General features: G+C 50.0%; 19 non-coding genes across 19 annotated transcripts; 6 read left to right on the plus strand and 13 right to left on the minus strand.

Annotated features, from left to right (window-relative positions):
• Positions 1 to 837: 837 nt before the first annotated feature.
• On the minus strand, positions 838 to 909 carry Trnap-cgg. The gene has a single exon. It is a non-coding gene; the product is annotated as a tRNA-Pro (tRNA).
• Positions 910 to 1,144: 235 nt separating this feature from the next.
• Positions 1,145 to 1,217, plus strand: Trnav-uac. Its single transcript has one exon. It is a non-coding gene; the product is annotated as a tRNA-Val (tRNA).
• Positions 1,218 to 1,818: 601 nt separating this feature from the next.
• On the minus strand, positions 1,819 to 1,890 carry Trnap-ugg. Its single transcript has one exon. It is a non-coding gene; the product is annotated as a tRNA-Pro (tRNA).
• Positions 1,891 to 3,532: 1,642 nt separating this feature from the next.
• Positions 3,533 to 3,604, minus strand: Trnap-cgg. Its single transcript has one exon. It is a non-coding gene; the product is annotated as a tRNA-Pro (tRNA).
• A 235-nt stretch (positions 3,605 to 3,839) lies between these two features.
• On the plus strand, positions 3,840 to 3,912 carry Trnav-uac. The gene has a single exon. It is a non-coding gene; the product is annotated as a tRNA-Val (tRNA).
• A 601-nt stretch (positions 3,913 to 4,513) lies between these two features.
• On the minus strand, positions 4,514 to 4,585 carry Trnap-ugg. Its single transcript has one exon. It is a non-coding gene; the product is annotated as a tRNA-Pro (tRNA).
• A 1,642-nt stretch (positions 4,586 to 6,227) lies between these two features.
• On the minus strand, positions 6,228 to 6,299 carry Trnap-cgg. Its single transcript has one exon. It is a non-coding gene; the product is annotated as a tRNA-Pro (tRNA).
• Positions 6,300 to 6,534: 235 nt separating this feature from the next.
• Positions 6,535 to 6,607, plus strand: Trnav-uac. The gene has a single exon. It is a non-coding gene; the product is annotated as a tRNA-Val (tRNA).
• A 601-nt stretch (positions 6,608 to 7,208) lies between these two features.
• On the minus strand, positions 7,209 to 7,280 carry Trnap-ugg. Its single transcript has one exon. It is a non-coding gene; the product is annotated as a tRNA-Pro (tRNA).
• A 1,643-nt stretch (positions 7,281 to 8,923) lies between these two features.
• On the minus strand, positions 8,924 to 8,995 carry Trnap-cgg. The gene has a single exon. It is a non-coding gene; the product is annotated as a tRNA-Pro (tRNA).
• Positions 8,996 to 9,230: 235 nt separating this feature from the next.
• Positions 9,231 to 9,303, plus strand: Trnav-uac. Its single transcript has one exon. It is a non-coding gene; the product is annotated as a tRNA-Val (tRNA).
• Positions 9,304 to 9,904: 601 nt separating this feature from the next.
• On the minus strand, positions 9,905 to 9,976 carry Trnap-ugg. Its single transcript has one exon. It is a non-coding gene; the product is annotated as a tRNA-Pro (tRNA).
• A 1,639-nt stretch (positions 9,977 to 11,615) lies between these two features.
• Trnap-cgg lies at positions 11,616 to 11,687 on the minus strand. The gene has a single exon. It is a non-coding gene; the product is annotated as a tRNA-Pro (tRNA).
• A 235-nt stretch (positions 11,688 to 11,922) lies between these two features.
• Positions 11,923 to 11,995, plus strand: Trnav-uac. Its single transcript has one exon. It is a non-coding gene; the product is annotated as a tRNA-Val (tRNA).
• Positions 11,996 to 12,596: 601 nt separating this feature from the next.
• On the minus strand, positions 12,597 to 12,668 carry Trnap-ugg. The gene has a single exon. It is a non-coding gene; the product is annotated as a tRNA-Pro (tRNA).
• Positions 12,669 to 14,426: 1,758 nt separating this feature from the next.
• Trnap-cgg lies at positions 14,427 to 14,498 on the minus strand. The gene has a single exon. It is a non-coding gene; the product is annotated as a tRNA-Pro (tRNA).
• Positions 14,499 to 14,733: 235 nt separating this feature from the next.
• Positions 14,734 to 14,806, plus strand: Trnav-uac. Its single transcript has one exon. It is a non-coding gene; the product is annotated as a tRNA-Val (tRNA).
• Positions 14,807 to 15,407: 601 nt separating this feature from the next.
• Positions 15,408 to 15,479, minus strand: Trnap-ugg. Its single transcript has one exon. It is a non-coding gene; the product is annotated as a tRNA-Pro (tRNA).
• Positions 15,480 to 17,122: 1,643 nt separating this feature from the next.
• Trnap-cgg lies at positions 17,123 to 17,194 on the minus strand. Its single transcript has one exon. It is a non-coding gene; the product is annotated as a tRNA-Pro (tRNA).
• Positions 17,195 to 17,424: the final 230 nt, after the last annotated feature.

The raw sequence follows: 17,424 nt of genomic DNA on the forward strand, positions 1-17,424 counted from the left end.
GCCAAACGCACTAAACACAAGAAAGTCGGGAAACCGAAGCACACAACTCATAACGAAAAGATTGCGGAATGCAGTGCGAAAGCAAAAGTTCGAGAAGACCAACTCTGAAGCCATCGGCGCGCTAGGAATTATTCCGCACAAGAGGCGATCATGTAGGAAGAGCGAGATGACGCTGTCGCTCGACCACACAATAAAATTTTGCTTAATCCAAATTTGCAATACCGGTTCGACACTAGAATGCTGCGCCTTGGTTCTTCCAAAAGCGGTAGTAATAAGCACGTAGACTGCAGTGTCATTTAGGGTAGTGAGTCAGACATGGAGAGGATATAAGGCGGGTGGAATATGCAACGACAGGGGGCATTGCAGGGCGGCCGCCGGCTCCTTGCGCTGTGGCGCGCCGGTGCCGGCGGCGGCCTGGCTGGGCTGCTGGTGCCTCCATGTAGAGCTGCCGCCGAGCCCAGGCACCGTGCCGCTAACGAAGCGATTGCCTTTAGTGACATCTTTTGCAATAACGACTGCGCGAATCGACGGTATCTCGTAAGGACAGAAAGAGCAGCAGCTGCCGCCGAGCCCAGGCGCCGTGCCTAACACGCAGAAGGTCCCCGGTTGGATTGCGGGCGGAAAGCCGTTTTCGTCGCACTCAGCAAGACACTTGCTACGATCTCTACTGTGACCATTTAAATCAAACGTTCCATCAGCAGGGTGCACATGGCTCAAATGAAACATGAAACGGTTTCAGAACTGGTTGTCGGATTTTAGCGCTGACTTGGAGGCCTGGAAATGCGCGAAACAGCCGCCGCCATGCGATTTGTTGCCACACCGTTGTACAAAACGCAAGGGCTCGTCCGGGATTTGAACCCGGGACCTCCTGCACCCGAAGCAGGAATCATACCCCTAGACCAACGAGCCTATTCGTTCCGAAAACGCACTGCATGTGAATGACGCCACCTTTGATGGTCTCACCATGTAGGGCTGCAGCTCAGCCAGCGTTCTCCCTGTCTGTCGCGGTTGGATTGTTTTTATCGACGTCTTTTACTATAGGAACTTCACGAATCGGAGGGAGCTCGTAGCCGATGCCCTTGCTAACACAGAAGACAAACTGTTGCTATTACGAGTCTCCGGGTGGTACATGAAAGCGACCGTCGTTTCCGTGGTGTAGCGGTTATCACGTCTGCTTTACACGCAGAAGGTCCCCGGTTCGATCCCGGGCGGGAACACAACAATTTTAATCTATATTTCGGATTTCATTTCCGAGATGACCTCACGTCCGCGTATGCAGAGACAAGCAATGTCGTATGCTAGACGGATAGGGCGTCATTTTACTGTCAAATACTGTTGCTCTCTTATTGCACCGGTATTTGGTAACTGAGAACGCCCCTAGCTCCATTATGGCTGGCAAAATTTATAATCCGGTTCTTCTGGGCTACTTCAAGTGCGCTTGCTACTGGCTTTCCTGAGCTCACCCTACTCGCCTTGTCACAGCTCTGTCAAAGTGTGATGCTAACTAATAATGAGAAACTCTTAGCCACGCTCAATCTTACATGCCACCCCTTGGTTGTTGCCGTCGCTAGTAAGATGAGGGTAGACTGTCGCACAATTAAGCTGAATCTCCACTCACGGTGCACATATTCCGCAAAGACAACCTTGTTTTCCGTTGCATGCAAAATTACCGTCTGCGTTTCTATCGAATTCCACCTACGTACTTTACTGGTGCCGCATTCTTGTTATATCCACGTGCTATAACAGGCGTCTACTCTTCATTGAGGAGCTGCAACCGGGACTGAGTTCCACCTACTCTTCAGCACGGTCAAAATGGCAGGGCTCGTCCGGGATTTGAACCCGGGACCTCCTGCACCCAAAGCAGGAATCATACCCCTAGACCAACGAGCCACCTGTCTGGAGCAGTCAAGTTAATCCCAAGTAGTGGACCTCACAGGGAACACAAACTTTCACGTGAATTCGCAAGATAAACGCTTTCTGCAGGCAGCACTCACCACTGATGAGAACAATATTAAAGGCAACGAACAGCAAGCGAAATAACTTCATCGAGCACTGCTTATGATCAGCCGGCAGTGCCTCAGTTTCGGTATGTGGTTTCTCAGGGTTAAGAGAAGGCGAATGCACTAAACAAAAGAACATCGGGAAACCAAGCACCAACTCATAACGAAAAGATTGCACGATATACTGCAAGCAAAATTTCCAGAAGACGGATACTGAAGACGCCGCAGACAACAGAATTATTCTATGCAGTAACGATTATCTAGGAAGCGTGAATTGCATGTGCTGCTCCACCGCACAACTTCTTATGATACTGTTTTACTTATTCTAAATTTTCATTACCTCATCGTCTCTAGAATACTGTGTGGTTATCACCTGGTTTCCAACAGCGATAGTAGTAAGTAAATCGACTAAAAAGTCTTTCAAAGTAGGTCAGACACAAAAAAAAAAAAAAAAAATCGGAGCTGCGTGTAGCTCATGTCATTCTGCTTTCAAACGTGAATCTCCGGCTGGGAGTAGTGGCGTACTTCTGTAATCCAAGCTTCTGGGAGGCCGTTGTGTGGGAGAGATCTGGAAACAACTACAGATTCGGCCGTTCCACGAGCTCAGGAACGGCCGCGATGCCTTCATCGAGCTCTGCAGATCGACGGACGACAGTGTGGAAATTTCGGCAAGCGGTGGCTAGGGGTTAAGAGAAGCCAAACGCACTAAACACAAGAAAGTCGGGAAACCGAAGCACACAACTCATAACGAAAAGATTGCGGAATGCAGTGCGAAAGCAAAAGTTCGAGAAGACCAACTCTGAAGCCATCGGCGCGCTAGGAATTATTCCGCACAAGAGGCGATCATGTAGGAAGAGCGAGATGACGCTGTCGCTCGACCACACAATAAAATTTTGCTTAATCCAAATTTGCAATGCCGGTTCGACACTAGAATGCTGCGCCTTGGTTCTTCCAAAAGCGGTAGTAATAAGCACGTAGACTGCAGTGTCATTTAGGGTAGTGAGTCAGACATGGAGAGGATATAAGGCGGGTGGAATATGCAACGACAGGGGGCATTGCAGGGCGGCCGCCGGCTCCTTGCGCTGTGGCGCGCCGGTGCCGGCGGCGGCCTGGCTGGGCTGCTGGTGCCTCCATGTAGAGCTGCCGCCGAGCCCAGGCACCGTGCCGCTAACGAAGCGATTGCCTTTAGTGACATCTTTTGCAATAACGACTGCGCGAATCGACGGTATCTCGTAAGGACAGAAAGAGCAGCAGCTGCCGCCGAGCCCAGGCGCCGTGCCTAACACGCAGAAGGTCCCCGGTTGGATTGCGGGCGGAAAGCCGTTTTCGTCGCACTCAGCAAGACACTTGCTACGATCTCTACTGTGACCATTTAAATCAAACGTTCCATCAGCAGGGTGCACATGGCTCAAATGAAACATGAAACGGTTTCAGAACTGGTTGTCGGATTTTAGCGCTGACTTGGAGGCCTGGAAATGCGCGAAACAGCCGCCGCCATGCGATTTGTTGCCACACCGTTGTACAAAACGCAAGGGCTCGTCCGGGATTTGAACCCGGGACCTCCTGCACCCGAAGCAGGAATCATACCCCTAGACCAACGAGCCTATTCGTTCCGAAAACGCACTGCATGTGAATGACGCCACCTTTGATGGTCTCACCATGTAGGGCTGCAGCTCAGCCAGCGTTCTCCCTGTCTGTCGCGGTTGGATTGTTTTTATCGACGTCTTTTACTATAGGAACTTCACGAATCGGAGGGAGCTCGTAGCCGATGCCCTTGCTAACACAGAAGACAAACTGTTGCTATTACGAGTCTCCGGGTGGTACATGAAAGCGACCGTCGTTTCCGTGGTGTAGCGGTTATCACGTCTGCTTTACACGCAGAAGGTCCCCGGTTCGATCCCGGGCGGGAACACAACAATTTTAATCTATATTTCGGATTTCATTTCCGAGATGACCTCACGTCCGCGTATGCAGAGACAAGCAATGTCGTATGCTAGACGGATAGGGCGTCATTTTACTGTCAAATACTGTTGCTCTCTTATTGCACCGGTATTTGGTAACTGAGAACGCCCCTAGCTCCATTATGGCTGGCAAAATTTATAATCCGGTTCTTCTGGGCTACTTCAAGTGCGCTTGCTACTGGCTTTCCTGAGCTCACCCTACTCGCCTTGTCACAGCTCTGTCAAAGTGTGATGCTAACTAATAATGAGAAACTCTTAGCCACGCTCAATCTTACATGCCACCCCTTGGTTGTTGCCGTCGCTAGTAAGATGAGGGTAGACTGTCGCACAATTAAGCTGAATCTCCACTCACGGTGCACATATTCCGCAAAGACAACCTTGTTTTCCGTTGCATGCAAAATTACCGTCTGCGTTTCTATCGAATTCCACCTACGTACTTTACTGGTGCCGCATTCTTGTTATATCCACGTGCTATAACAGGCGTCTACTCTTCATTGAGGAGCTGCAACCGGGACTGAGTTCCACCTACTCTTCAGCACGGTCAAAATGGCAGGGCTCGTCCGGGATTTGAACCCGGGACCTCCTGCACCCAAAGCAGGAATCATACCCCTAGACCAACGAGCCACCTGTCTGGAGCAGTCAAGTTAATCCCAAGTAGTGGACCTCACAGGGAACACAAACTTTCACGTGAATTCGCAAGATAAACGCTTTCTGCAGGCAGCACTCACCACTGATGAGAACAATATTAAAGGCAACGAACAGCAAGCGAAATAACTTCATCGAGCACTGCTTATGATCAGCCGGCAGTGCCTCAGTTTCGGTATGTGGTTTCTCAGGGTTAAGAGAAGGCGAATGCACTAAACAAAAGAACATCGGGAAACCAAGCACCAACTCATAACGAAAAGATTGCACGATATACTGCAAGCAAAATTTCCAGAAGACGGATACTGAAGACGCCGCAGACAACAGAATTATTCTATGCAGTAACGATTATCTAGGAAGCGTGAATTGCATGTGCTGCTCCACCGCACAACTTCTTATGATACTGTTTTACTTATTCTAAATTTTCATTACCTCATCGTCTCTAGAATACTGTGTGGTTATCACCTGGTTTCCAACAGCGATAGTAGTAAGTAAATCGACTAAAAAGTCTTTCAAAGTAGGTCAGACACAAAAAAAAAAAAAAAAAATCGGAGCTGCGTGTAGCTCATGTCATTCTGCTTTCAAACGTGAATCTCCGGCTGGGAGTAGTGGCGTACTTCTGTAATCCAAGCTTCTGGGAGGCCGTTGTGTGGGAGAGATCTGGAAACAACTACAGATTCGGCCGTTCCACGAGCTCAGGAACGGCCGCGATGCCTTCATCGAGCTCTGCAGATCGACGGACGACAGTGTGGAAATTTCGGCAAGCGGTGGCTAGGGGTTAAGAGAAGCCAAACGCACTAAACACAAGAAAGTCGGGAAACCGAAGCACACAACTCATAACGAAAAGATTGCGGAATGCAGTGCGAAAGCAAAAGTTCGAGAAGACCAACTCTGAAGCCATCGGCGCGCTAGGAATTATTCCGCACAAGAGGCGATCATGTAGGAAGAGCGAGATGACGCTGTCGCTCGACCACACAATAAAATTTTGCTTAATCCAAATTTGCAATGCCGGTTCGACACTAGAATGCTGCGCCTTGGTTCTTCCAAAAGCGGTAGTAATAAGCACGTAGACTGCAGTGTCATTTAGGGTAGTGAGTCAGACATGGAGAGGATATAAGGCGGGTGGAATATGCAACGACAGGGGGCATTGCAGGGCGGCCGCCGGCTCCTTGCGCTGTGGCGCGCCGGTGCCGGCGGCGGCCTGGCTGGGCTGCTGGTGCCTCCATGTAGAGCTGCCGCCGAGCCCAGGCACCGTGCCGCTAACGAAGCGATTGCCTTTAGTGACATCTTTTGCAATAACGACTGCGCGAATCGACGGTATCTCGTAAGGACAGAAAGAGCAGCAGCTGCCGCCGAGCCCAGGCGCCGTGCCTAACACGCAGAAGGTCCCCGGTTGGATTGCGGGCGGAAAGCCGTTTTCGTCGCACTCAGCAAGACACTTGCTACGATCTCTACTGTGACCATTTAAATCAAACGTTCCATCAGCAGGGTGCACATGGCTCAAATGAAACATGAAACGGTTTCAGAACTGGTTGTCGGATTTTAGCGCTGACTTGGAGGCCTGGAAATGCGCGAAACAGCCGCCGCCATGCGATTTGTTGCCACACCGTTGTACAAAACGCAAGGGCTCGTCCGGGATTTGAACCCGGGACCTCCTGCACCCGAAGCAGGAATCATACCCCTAGACCAACGAGCCTATTCGTTCCGAAAACGCACTGCATGTGAATGACGCCACCTTTGATGGTCTCACCATGTAGGGCTGCAGCTCAGCCAGCGTTCTCCCTGTCTGTCGCGGTTGGATTGTTTTTATCGACGTCTTTTACTATAGGAACTTCACGAATCGGAGGGAGCTCGTAGCCGATGCCCTTGCTAACACAGAAGACAAACTGTTGCTATTACGAGTCTCCGGGTGGTACATGAAAGCGACCGTCGTTTCCGTGGTGTAGCGGTTATCACGTCTGCTTTACACGCAGAAGGTCCCCGGTTCGATCCCGGGCGGGAACACAACAATTTTAATCTATATTTCGGATTTCATTTCCGAGATGACCTCACGTCCGCGTATGCAGAGACAAGCAATGTCGTATGCTAGACGGATAGGGCGTCATTTTACTGTCAAATACTGTTGCTCTCTTATTGCACCGGTATTTGGTAACTGAGAACGCCCCTAGCTCCATTATGGCTGGCAAAATTTATAATCCGGTTCTTCTGGGCTACTTCAAGTGCGCTTGCTACTGGCTTTCCTGAGCTCACCCTACTCGCCTTGTCACAGCTCTGTCAAAGTGTGATGCTAACTAATAATGAGAAACTCTTAGCCACGCTCAATCTTACATGCCACCCCTTGGTTGTTGCCGTCGCTAGTAAGATGAGGGTAGACTGTCGCACAATTAAGCTGAATCTCCACTCACGGTGCACATATTCCGCAAAGACAACCTTGTTTTCCGTTGCATGCAAAATTACCGTCTGCGTTTCTATCGAATTCCACCTACGTACTTTACTGGTGCCGCATTCTTGTTATATCCACGTGCTATAACAGGCGTCTACTCTTCATTGAGGAGCTGCAACCGGGACTGAGTTCCACCTACTCTTCAGCACGGTCAAAATGGCAGGGCTCGTCCGGGATTTGAACCCGGGACCTCCTGCACCCAAAGCAGGAATCATACCCCTAGACCAACGAGCCACCTGTCTGGAGCAGTCAAGTTAATCCCAAGTAGTGGACCTCACAGGGAACACAAACTTTCACGTGAATTCGCAAGATAAACGCTTTCTGCAGGCAGCACTCACCACTGATGAGAACAATATTAAAGGCAACGAACAGCAAGCGAAATAACTTCATCGAGCACTGCTTATGATCAGCCGGCAGTGCCTCAGTTTCGGTATGTGGTTTCTCAGGGTTAAGAGAAGGCGAATGCACTAAACAAAAGAACATCGGGAAACCAAGCACCAACTCATAACGAAAAGATTGCACGATATACTGCAAGCAAAATTTCCAGAAGACGGATACTGAAGACGCCGCAGACAACAGAATTATTCTATGCAGTAACGATTATCTAGGAAGCGTGAATTGCATGTGCTGCTCCACCGCACAACTTCTTATGATACTGTTTTACTTATTCTAAATTTTCATTACCTCATCGTCTCTAGAATACTGTGTGGTTATCACCTGGTTTCCAACAGCGATAGTAGTAAGTAAATCGACTAAAAAGTCTTTCAAAGTAGGTCAGACACAAAAAAAAAAAAAAAAAAATCGGAGCTGCGTGTAGCTCATGTCATTCTGCTTTCAAACGTGAATCTCCGGCTGGGAGTAGTGGCGTACTTCTGTAATCCAAGCTTCTGGGAGGCCGTTGTGTGGGAGAGATCTGGAAACAACTACAGATTCGGCCGTTCCACGAGCTCAGGAACGGCCGCGATGCCTTCATCGAGCTCTGCAGATCGACGGACGACAGTGTGGAAATTTCGGCAAGCGGTGGCTAGGGGTTAAGAGAAGCCAAACGCACTAAACACAAGAAAGTCGGGAAACCGAAGCACACAACTCATAACGAAAAGATTGCGGAATGCAGTGCGAAAGCAAAAGTTCGAGAAGACCAACTCTGAAGCCATCGGCGCGCTAGGAATTATTCCGCACAAGAGGCGATCATGTAGGAAGAGCGAGATGACGCTGTCGCTCGACCACACAATAAAATTTTGCTTAATCCAAATTTGCAATGCCGGTTCGACACTAGAATGCTGCGCCTTGGTTCTTCCAAAAGCGGTAGTAATAAGCACGTAGACTGCAGTGTCATTTAGGGTAGTGAGTCAGACATGGAGAGGATATAAGGCGGGTGGAATATGCAACGACAGGGGGCATTGCAGGGCGGCCGCCGGCTCCTTGCGCTGTGGCGCGCCGGTGCCGGCGGCGGCCTGGCTGGGCTGCTGGTGCCTCCATGTAGAGCTGCCGCCGAGCCCAGGCACCGTGCCGCTAACGAAGCGATTGCCTTTAGTGACATCTTTTGCAATAACGACTGCGCGAATCGACGGTATCTCGTAAGGACAGAAAGAGCAGCAGCTGCCGCCGAGCCCAGGCGCCGTGCCTAACACGCAGAAGGTCCCCGGTTGGATTGCGGGCGGAAAGCCGTTTTCGTCGCACTCAGCAAGACACTTGCTACGATCTCTACTGTGACCATTTAAATCAAACGTTCCATCAGCAGGGTGCACATGGCTCAAATGAAACATGAAACGGTTTCAGAACTGGTTGTCGGATTTTAGCGCTGACTTGGAGGCCTGGAAATGCGCGAAACAGCCGCCGCCATGCGATTTGTTGCCACACCGTTGTACAAAACGCAAGGGCTCGTCCGGGATTTGAACCCGGGACCTCCTGCACCCGAAGCAGGAATCATACCCCTAGACCAACGAGCCTATTCGTTCCGAAAACGCACTGCATGTGAATGACGCCACCTTTGATGGTCTCACCATGTAGGGCTGCAGCTCAGCCAGCGTTCTCCCTGTCTGTCGCGGTTGGATTGTTTTTATCGACGTCTTTTACTATAGGAACTTCACGAATCGGAGGGAGCTCGTAGCCGATGCCCTTGCTAACACAGAAGACAAACTGTTGCTATTACGAGTCTCCGGGTGGTACATGAAAGCGACCGTCGTTTCCGTGGTGTAGCGGTTATCACGTCTGCTTTACACGCAGAAGGTCCCCGGTTCGATCCCGGGCGGGAACACAACAATTTTAATCTATATTTCGGATTTCATTTCCGAGATGACCTCACGTCCGCGTATGCAGAGACAAGCAATGTCGTATGCTAGACGGATAGGGCGTCATTTTACTGTCAAATACTGTTGCTCTCTTATTGCACCGGTATTTGGTAACTGAGAACGCCCCTAGCTCCATTATGGCTGGCAAAATTTATAATCCGGTTCTTCTGGGCTACTTCAAGTGCGCTTGCTACTGGCTTTCCTGAGCTCACCCTACTCGCCTTGTCACAGCTCTGTCAAAGTGTGATGCTAACTAATAATGAGAAACTCTTAGCCACGCTCAATCTTACATGCCACCCCTTGGTTGTTGCCGTCGCTAGTAAGATGAGGGTAGACTGTCGCACAATTAAGCTGAATCTCCACTCACGGTGCACATATTCCGCAAAGACAACCTTGTCTTCCGTTGCATGCAAAATTACCGTCTGCGTTTCTATCGAATTCCACCTACGTACTTTACTGGTGCCGCATTCTTGTTATATCCACGTGCTATAACAGGCGTCTACTCTTCATTGAGGAGCTGCAACCGGGACTGAGTTCCACCTACTCTTCAGCACGGTCAAAATGGCAGGGCTCGTCCGGGATTTGAACCCGGGACCTCCTGCACCCAAAGCAGGAATCATACCCCTAGACCAACGAGCCACCTGTCTGGAGCAGTCAAGTTAATCCCAAGTAGTGGACCTCACAGGGAACACAAACTTTCACGTGAATTCGCAAGATAAACGCTTTCTGCAGGCAGCACTCACCACTGATGAGAACAATATTAAAGGCAACGAACAGCAAGCGAAATAACTTCATCGAGCACTGCTTATGATCAGCCGGCAGTGCCTCAGTTTCGGTATGTGGTTTCTCAGGGTTAAGAGAAGGCGAATGCACTAAACAAAAGAACATCGGGAAACCAAGCACCAACTCATAACGAAAAGATTGCACGATATACTGCAAGCAAAATTTCCAGAAGACGGATACTGAAGACGCCGCAGACAACAGAATTATTCTATGCAGTAACGATTATCTAGGAAGCGTGAATTGCATGTGCTGCTCCACCGCACAACTTCTTATGATACTGTTTTACTTATTCTAAATTTTCATTACCTCATCGTCTCTAGAATACTGTGTGGTTATCACCTGGTTTCCAACAGCGATAGTAGTAAGTAAATCGACTAAAAAGTCTTTCAAAGTAGGTCAGACACAAAAAAAAAAAAAAATCGGAGCTGCGTGTAGCTCATGTCATTCTGCTTTCAAACGTGAATCTCCGGCTGGGAGTAGTGGCGTACTTCTGTAATCCAAGCTTCTGGGAGGCCGTTGTGTGGGAGAGATCTGGAAACAACTACAGATTCGGCCGTTCCACGAGCTCAGGAACGGCCGCGATGCCTTCATCGAGCTCTGCAGATCGACGGACGACAGTGTGGAAATTTCGGCAAGCGGTGGCTAGGGGTTAAGAGAAGCCAAACGCACTAAACACAAGAAAGTCGGGAAACCGAAGCACACAACTCATAACGAAAAGATTGCGGAATGCAGTGCGAAAGCAAAAGTTCGAGAAGACCAACTCTGAAGCCATCGGCGCGCTAGGAATTATTCCGCACAAGAGGCGATCATGTAGGAAGAGCGAGATGACGCTGTCGCTCGACCACACAATAAAATTTTGCTTAATCCAAATTTGCAATGCCGGTTCGACACTAGAATGCTGCGCCTTGGTTCTTCCAAAAGCGGTAGTAATAAGCACGTAGACTGCAGTGTCATTTAGGGTAGTGAGTCAGACATGGAGAGGATATAAGGCGGGTGGAATATGCAACGACAGGGGGCATTGCAGGGCGGCCGCCGGCTCCTTGCGCTGTGGCGCGCCGGTGCCGGCGGCGGCCTGGCTGGGCTGCTGGTGCCTCCATGTAGAGCTGCCGCCGAGCCCAGGCACCGTGCCGCTAACGAAGCGATTGCCTTTAGTGACATCTTTTGCAATAACGACTGCGCGAATCGACGGTATCTCGTAAGGACAGAAAGAGCAGCAGCTGCCGCCGAGCCCAGGCGCCGTGCCTAACACGCAGAAGGTCCCCGGTTGGATTGCGGGCGGAAAGCCGTTTTCGTCGCACTCAGCAAGACACTTGCTACGATCTCTACTGTGACCATTTAAATCAAACGTTCCATCAGCAGGGTGCACATGGCTCAAATGAAACATGAAACGGTTTCAGAACTGGTTGTCGGATTTTAGCGCTGACTTGGAGGCCTGGAAATGCGCGAAACAGCCGCCGCCATGCGATTTGTTGCCACACCGTTGTACAAAACGCAAGGGCTCGTCCGGGATTTGAACCCGGGACCTCCTGCACCCGAAGCAGGAATCATACCCCTAGACCAACGAGCCTATTCGTTCCGAAAACGCACTGCATGTGAATGACGCCACCTTTGATGGTCTCACCATGTAGGGCTGCAGCTCAGCCAGCGTTCTCCCTGTCTGTCGCGGTTGGATTGTTTTTATCGACGTCTTTTACTATAGGAACTTCACGAATCGGAGGGAGCTCGTAGCCGATGCCCTTGCTAACACAGAAGACAAACTGTTGCTATTACGAGTCTCCGGGTGGTACATGAAAGCGACCGTCGTTTCCGTGGTGTAGCGGTTATCACGTCTGCTTTACACGCAGAAGGTCCCCGGTTCGATCCCGGGCGGGAACACAACAATTTTAATCTATATTTCGGATTTCATTTCCGAGATGACCTCACGTCCGCGTATGCAGAGACAAGCAATGTCGTATGCTAGACGGATAGGGCGTCATTTTACTGTCAAATACTGTTGCTCTCTTATTGCACCGGTATTTGGTAACTGAGAACGCCCCTAGCTCCATTATGGCTGGCAAAATTTATAATCCGGTTCTTCTGGGCTACTTCAAGTGCGCTTGCTACTGGCTTTCCTGAGCTCACCCTACTCGCCTTGTCACAGCTCTGTCAAAGTGTGATGCTAACTAATAATGAGAAACTCTTAGCCACGCTCAATCTTACATGCCACCCCTTGGTTGTTGCCGTCGCTAGTAAGATGAGGGTAGACTGTCGCACAATTAAGCTGAATCTCCACTCACGGTGCACATATTCCGCAAAGACAACCTTGTTTTCCGTTGCATGCAAAATTACCGTCTGCGTTTCTATCGAATTCCACCTACGTACTTTACTGGTGCCGCATTCTTGTTATATCCACGTGCTATAACAGGCGTCTACTCTTCATTGAGGAGCTGCAACCGGGACTGAGTTCCACCTACTCTTCAGCACGGTCAAAATGGCAGGGCTCGTCCGGGATTTGAACCCGGGACCTCCTGCACCCAAAGCAGGAATCATACCCCTAGACCAACGAGCCACCTGTCTGGAGCAGTCAAGTTAATCCCAAGTAGTGGACCTCACAGGGAACACAAACTTTCACGTGAATTCGCAAGATAAACGCTTTCTGCAGGCAGCACTCACCACTGATGAGAACAATATTAAAGGCAACGAACAGCAAGCGAAATAACTTCATCGAGCACTGCTTATGATCAGCCGGCAGTGCCTCAGTTTCGGTATGTGGTTTCTCAGGGTTAAGAGAAGGCGAATGCACTAAACAAAAGAACATCGGGAAACCAAGCACCAACTCATAACGAAAAGATTGCACGATATACTGCAAGCAAAATTTCCAGAAGACGGATACTGAAGACGCCGCAGACAACAGAATTATTCTATGCAGTAACGATTATCTAGGAAGCGTGAATTGCATGTGCTGCTCCACCGCACAACTTCTTATGATACTGTTTTACTTATTCTAAATTTTCATTACCTCATCGTCTCTAGAATACTGTGTGGTTATCACCTGGTTTCCAACAGCGATAGTAGTAAGTAAATCGACTAAAAAGTCTTTCAAAGTAGGTCAGACACAAAAAAAAAAAAAAAAAAAATCGGAGCTGCGTGTAGCTCATGTCATTCTGCTTTCAAACGTGAATCTTCGGCTGGGAGTAGTGGCGTACTTCTGTAATCCAAGCTTCTGGGAGGCCGTTGTGTGGGAGAGATCTGGAAACAACTACAGATTCGGCCGTTCCACGAGCTCAGGAACGGCCGCGATGCCTTCATCGAGCTCTGCAGATCGACGGACGACAGTGTGGAAATTTCGGCAAGCGGTGGCTAGGGGTTAAGAGAAGCCAAACGCACTAAACACAAGAAAGTCGGGAAACCGAAGCACACAACTCATAACGAAAAGATTGCGGAATGCAGTGCGAAAGCAAAAGTTCGAGAAGACCAACTCTGAAGCCATCGGCGCGCTAGGAATTATTCCGCACAAGAGGCGATCATGTAGGAAGAGCGAGATGACGCTGTCGCTCGACCACACAATAAAATTTTGCTTAATCCAAATTTGCAATGCCGGTTCGACACTAGAATGCTGCGCCTTGGTTCTTCCAAAAGCGGTAGTAATAAGCACGTAGACTGCAGTGTCATTTAGGGTAGTGAGTCAGACATGGAGAGGATATAAGGCGGGTGGAATATGCAACGACAGGGGGCATTGCAGGGCGGCCGCCGGCTCCTTGCGCTGTGGCGCGCCGGTGCCGGCGGCGGCCTGGCTGGGCTGCTGGTGCCTCCATGTAGAGCTGCCGCCGAGCCCAGGCACCGTGCCGCTAACGAAGCGATTGCCTTTAGTGACATCTTTTGCAATAACGACTGCGCGAATCGACGGTATCTCGTAAGGACAGAAAGAGCAGCAGCTGCCGCCGAGCCCAGGCACCGTGCCGCTAACGAAGCGATTGCCTTTAGTGACATCTTTTGCAATAACGACTGCGCGAATCGACGGTATCTCGTAAGGACAGAAAGAGCAGCAGCTGCCGCCGAGCCCAGGCGCCGTGCCTAACACGCAGAAGGTCCCCGGTTGGATTGCGGGCGGAAAGCCGTTTTCGTCGCACTCAGCAAGACACTTGCTACGATCTCTACTGTGACCATTTAAATCAAACGTTCCATCAGCAGGGTGCACATGGCTCAAATGAAACATGAAACGGTTTCAGAACTGGTTGTCGGATTTTAGCGCTGACTTGGAGGCCTGGAAATGCGCGAAACAGCCGCCGCCATGCGATTTGTTGCCACACCGTTGTACAAAACGCAAGGGCTCGTCCGGGATTTGAACCCGGGACCTCCTGCACCCGAAGCAGGAATCATACCCCTAGACCAACGAGCCTATTCGTTCCGAAAACGCACTGCATGTGAATGACGCCACCTTTGATGGTCTCACCATGTAGGGCTGCAGCTCAGCCAGCGTTCTCCCTGTCTGTCGCGGTTGGATTGTTTTTATCGACGTCTTTTACTATAGGAACTTCACGAATCGGAGGGAGCTCGTAGCCGATGCCCTTGCTAACACAGAAGACAAACTGTTGCTATTACGAGTCTCCGGGTGGTACATGAAAGCGACCGTCGTTTCCGTGGTGTAGCGGTTATCACGTCTGCTTTACACGCAGAAGGTCCCCGGTTCGATCCCGGGCGGGAACACAACAATTTTAATCTATATTTCGGATTTCATTTCCGAGATGACCTCACGTCCGCGTATGCAGAGACAAGCAATGTCGTATGCTAGACGGATAGGGCGTCATTTTACTGTCAAATACTGTTGCTCTCTTATTGCACCGGTATTTGGTAACTGAGAACGCCCCTAGCTCCATTATGGCTGGCAAAATTTATAATCCGGTTCTTCTGGGCTACTTCAAGTGCGCTTGCTACTGGCTTTCCTGAGCTCACCCTACTCGCCTTGTCACAGCTCTGTCAAAGTGTGATGCTAACTAATAATGAGAAACTCTTAGCCACGCTCAATCTTACATGCCACCCCTTGGTTGTTGCCGTCGCTAGTAAGATGAGGGTAGACTGTCGCACAATTAAGCTGAATCTCCACTCACGGTGCACATATTCCGCAAAGACAACCTTGTTTTCCGTTGCATGCAAAATTACCGTCTGCGTTTCTATCGAATTCCACCTACGTACTTTACTGGTGCCGCATTCTTGTTATATCCACGTGCTATAACAGGCGTCTACTCTTCATTGAGGAGCTGCAACCGGGACTGAGTTCCACCTACTCTTCAGCACGGTCAAAATGGCAGGGCTCGTCCGGGATTTGAACCCGGGACCTCCTGCACCCAAAGCAGGAATCATACCCCTAGACCAACGAGCCACCTGTCTGGAGCAGTCAAGTTAATCCCAAGTAGTGGACCTCACAGGGAACACAAACTTTCACGTGAATTCGCAAGATAAACGCTTTCTGCAGGCAGCACTCACCACTGATGAGAACAATATTAAAGGCAACGAACAGCAAGCGAAATAACTTCATCGAGCACTGCTTATGATCAGCCGGCAGTGCCTCAGTTTCGGTATGTGGTTTCTCAGGGTTAAGAGAAGGCGAATGCACTAAACAAAAGAACATCGGGAAACCAAGCACCAACTCATAACGAAAAGATTGCACGATATACTGCAAGCAAAATTTCCAGAAGACGGATACTGAAGACGCCGCAGACAACAGAATTATTCTATGCAGTAACGATTATCTAGGAAGCGTGAATTGCATGTGCTGCTCCACCGCACAACTTCTTATGATACTGTTTTACTTATTCTAAATTTTCATTACCTCATCGTCTCTAGAATACTGTGTGGTTATCACCTGGTTTCCAACAGCGATAGTAGTAAGTAAATCGACTAAAAAGTCTTTCAAAGTAGGTCAGACACAAAAAAAAAAAAAAAAAAATCGGAGCTGCGTGTAGCTCATGTCATTCTGCTTTCAAACGTGAATCTTCGGCTGGGAGTAGTGGCGTACTTCTGTAATCCAAGCTTCTGGGAGGCCGTTGTGTGGGAGAGATCTGGAAACAACTACAGATTCGGCCGTTCCACGAGCTCAGGAACGGCCGCGATGCCTTCATCGAGCTCTGCAGATCGACGGACGACAGTGTGGAAATTTCGGCAAGCGGTGGCTAGGGGTTAAGAGAAGCCAAACGCACTAAACACAAGAAAGTCGGGAAACCGAAGCACACAACTCATAACGAAAAGATTGCGGAATGCAGTGCGAAAGCAAAAGTTCGAGAAGACCAACTCTGAAGCCATCGGCGCGCTAGGAATTATTCCGCACAAGAGGCGATCATGTAGGAAGAGCGAGATGACGCTGTCGCTCGACCACACAATAAAATTTTGCTTAATCCAAATTTGCAATGCCGGTTCGACACTAGAATGCTGCGCCTTGGTTCTTCCAAAAGCGGTAGTAATAAGCACGTAGACTGCAGTGTCATTTAGGGTAGTGAGTCAGACATGGAGAGGATATAAGGCGGGTGGAATATGCAACGACAGGGGGCATTGCAGGGCGGCCGCCGGCTCCTTGCGCTGTGGCGCGCCGGTGCCGGCGGCGGCCTGGCTGGGCTGCTGGTGCCTCCATGTAGAGCTGCCGCCGAGCCCAGGCACCGTGCCGCTAACGAAGCGATTGCCTTTAGTGACATCTTTTGCAATAACGACTGCGCGAATCGACGGTATCTCGTAAGGACAGAAAGAGCAGCAGCTGCCGCCGAGCCCAGGCGCCGTGCCTAACACGCAGAAGGTCCCCGGTTGGATTGCGGGCGGAAAGCCGTTTTCGTCGCACTCAGCAAGACACTTGCTACGATCTCTACTGTGACCATTTAAATCAAACGTTCCATCAGCAGGGTGCACATGGCTCAAATGAAACATGAAACGGTTTCAGAACTGGTTGTCGGATTTTAGCGCTGACTTGGAGGCCTGGAAATGCGCGAAACAGCCGCCGCCATGCGATTTGTTGCCACACCGTTGTACAAAACGCAAGGGCTCGTCCGGGATTTGAACCCGGGACCTCCTGCACCCGAAGCAGGAATCATACCCCTAGACCAACGAGCCTATTCGTTCCGAAAACGCACTGCATGTGAATGACGCCACCTTTGATGGTCTCACCATGTAGGGCTGCAGCTCAGCCAGCGTTCTCCCTGTCTGTCGCGGTTGGATTGTTTTTATCGACGTCTTTTACTATAGGAACTTCACGAATCGGAGGGAGCTCGTAGCCGATGCCCTTGCTAACACAGAAGACAAACTGTTGCTATTACGAGTCTCCGGGTGGTACATGAAAGCGA

This window comes from Schistocerca piceifrons, unplaced genomic scaffold, assembly GCF_021461385.2.
Source record: "Schistocerca piceifrons isolate TAMUIC-IGC-003096 unplaced genomic scaffold, iqSchPice1.1 HiC_scaffold_537, whole genome shotgun sequence".
Classification (NCBI taxonomy): Eukaryota; Metazoa; Arthropoda; class Insecta; order Orthoptera; family Acrididae; genus Schistocerca; species Schistocerca piceifrons.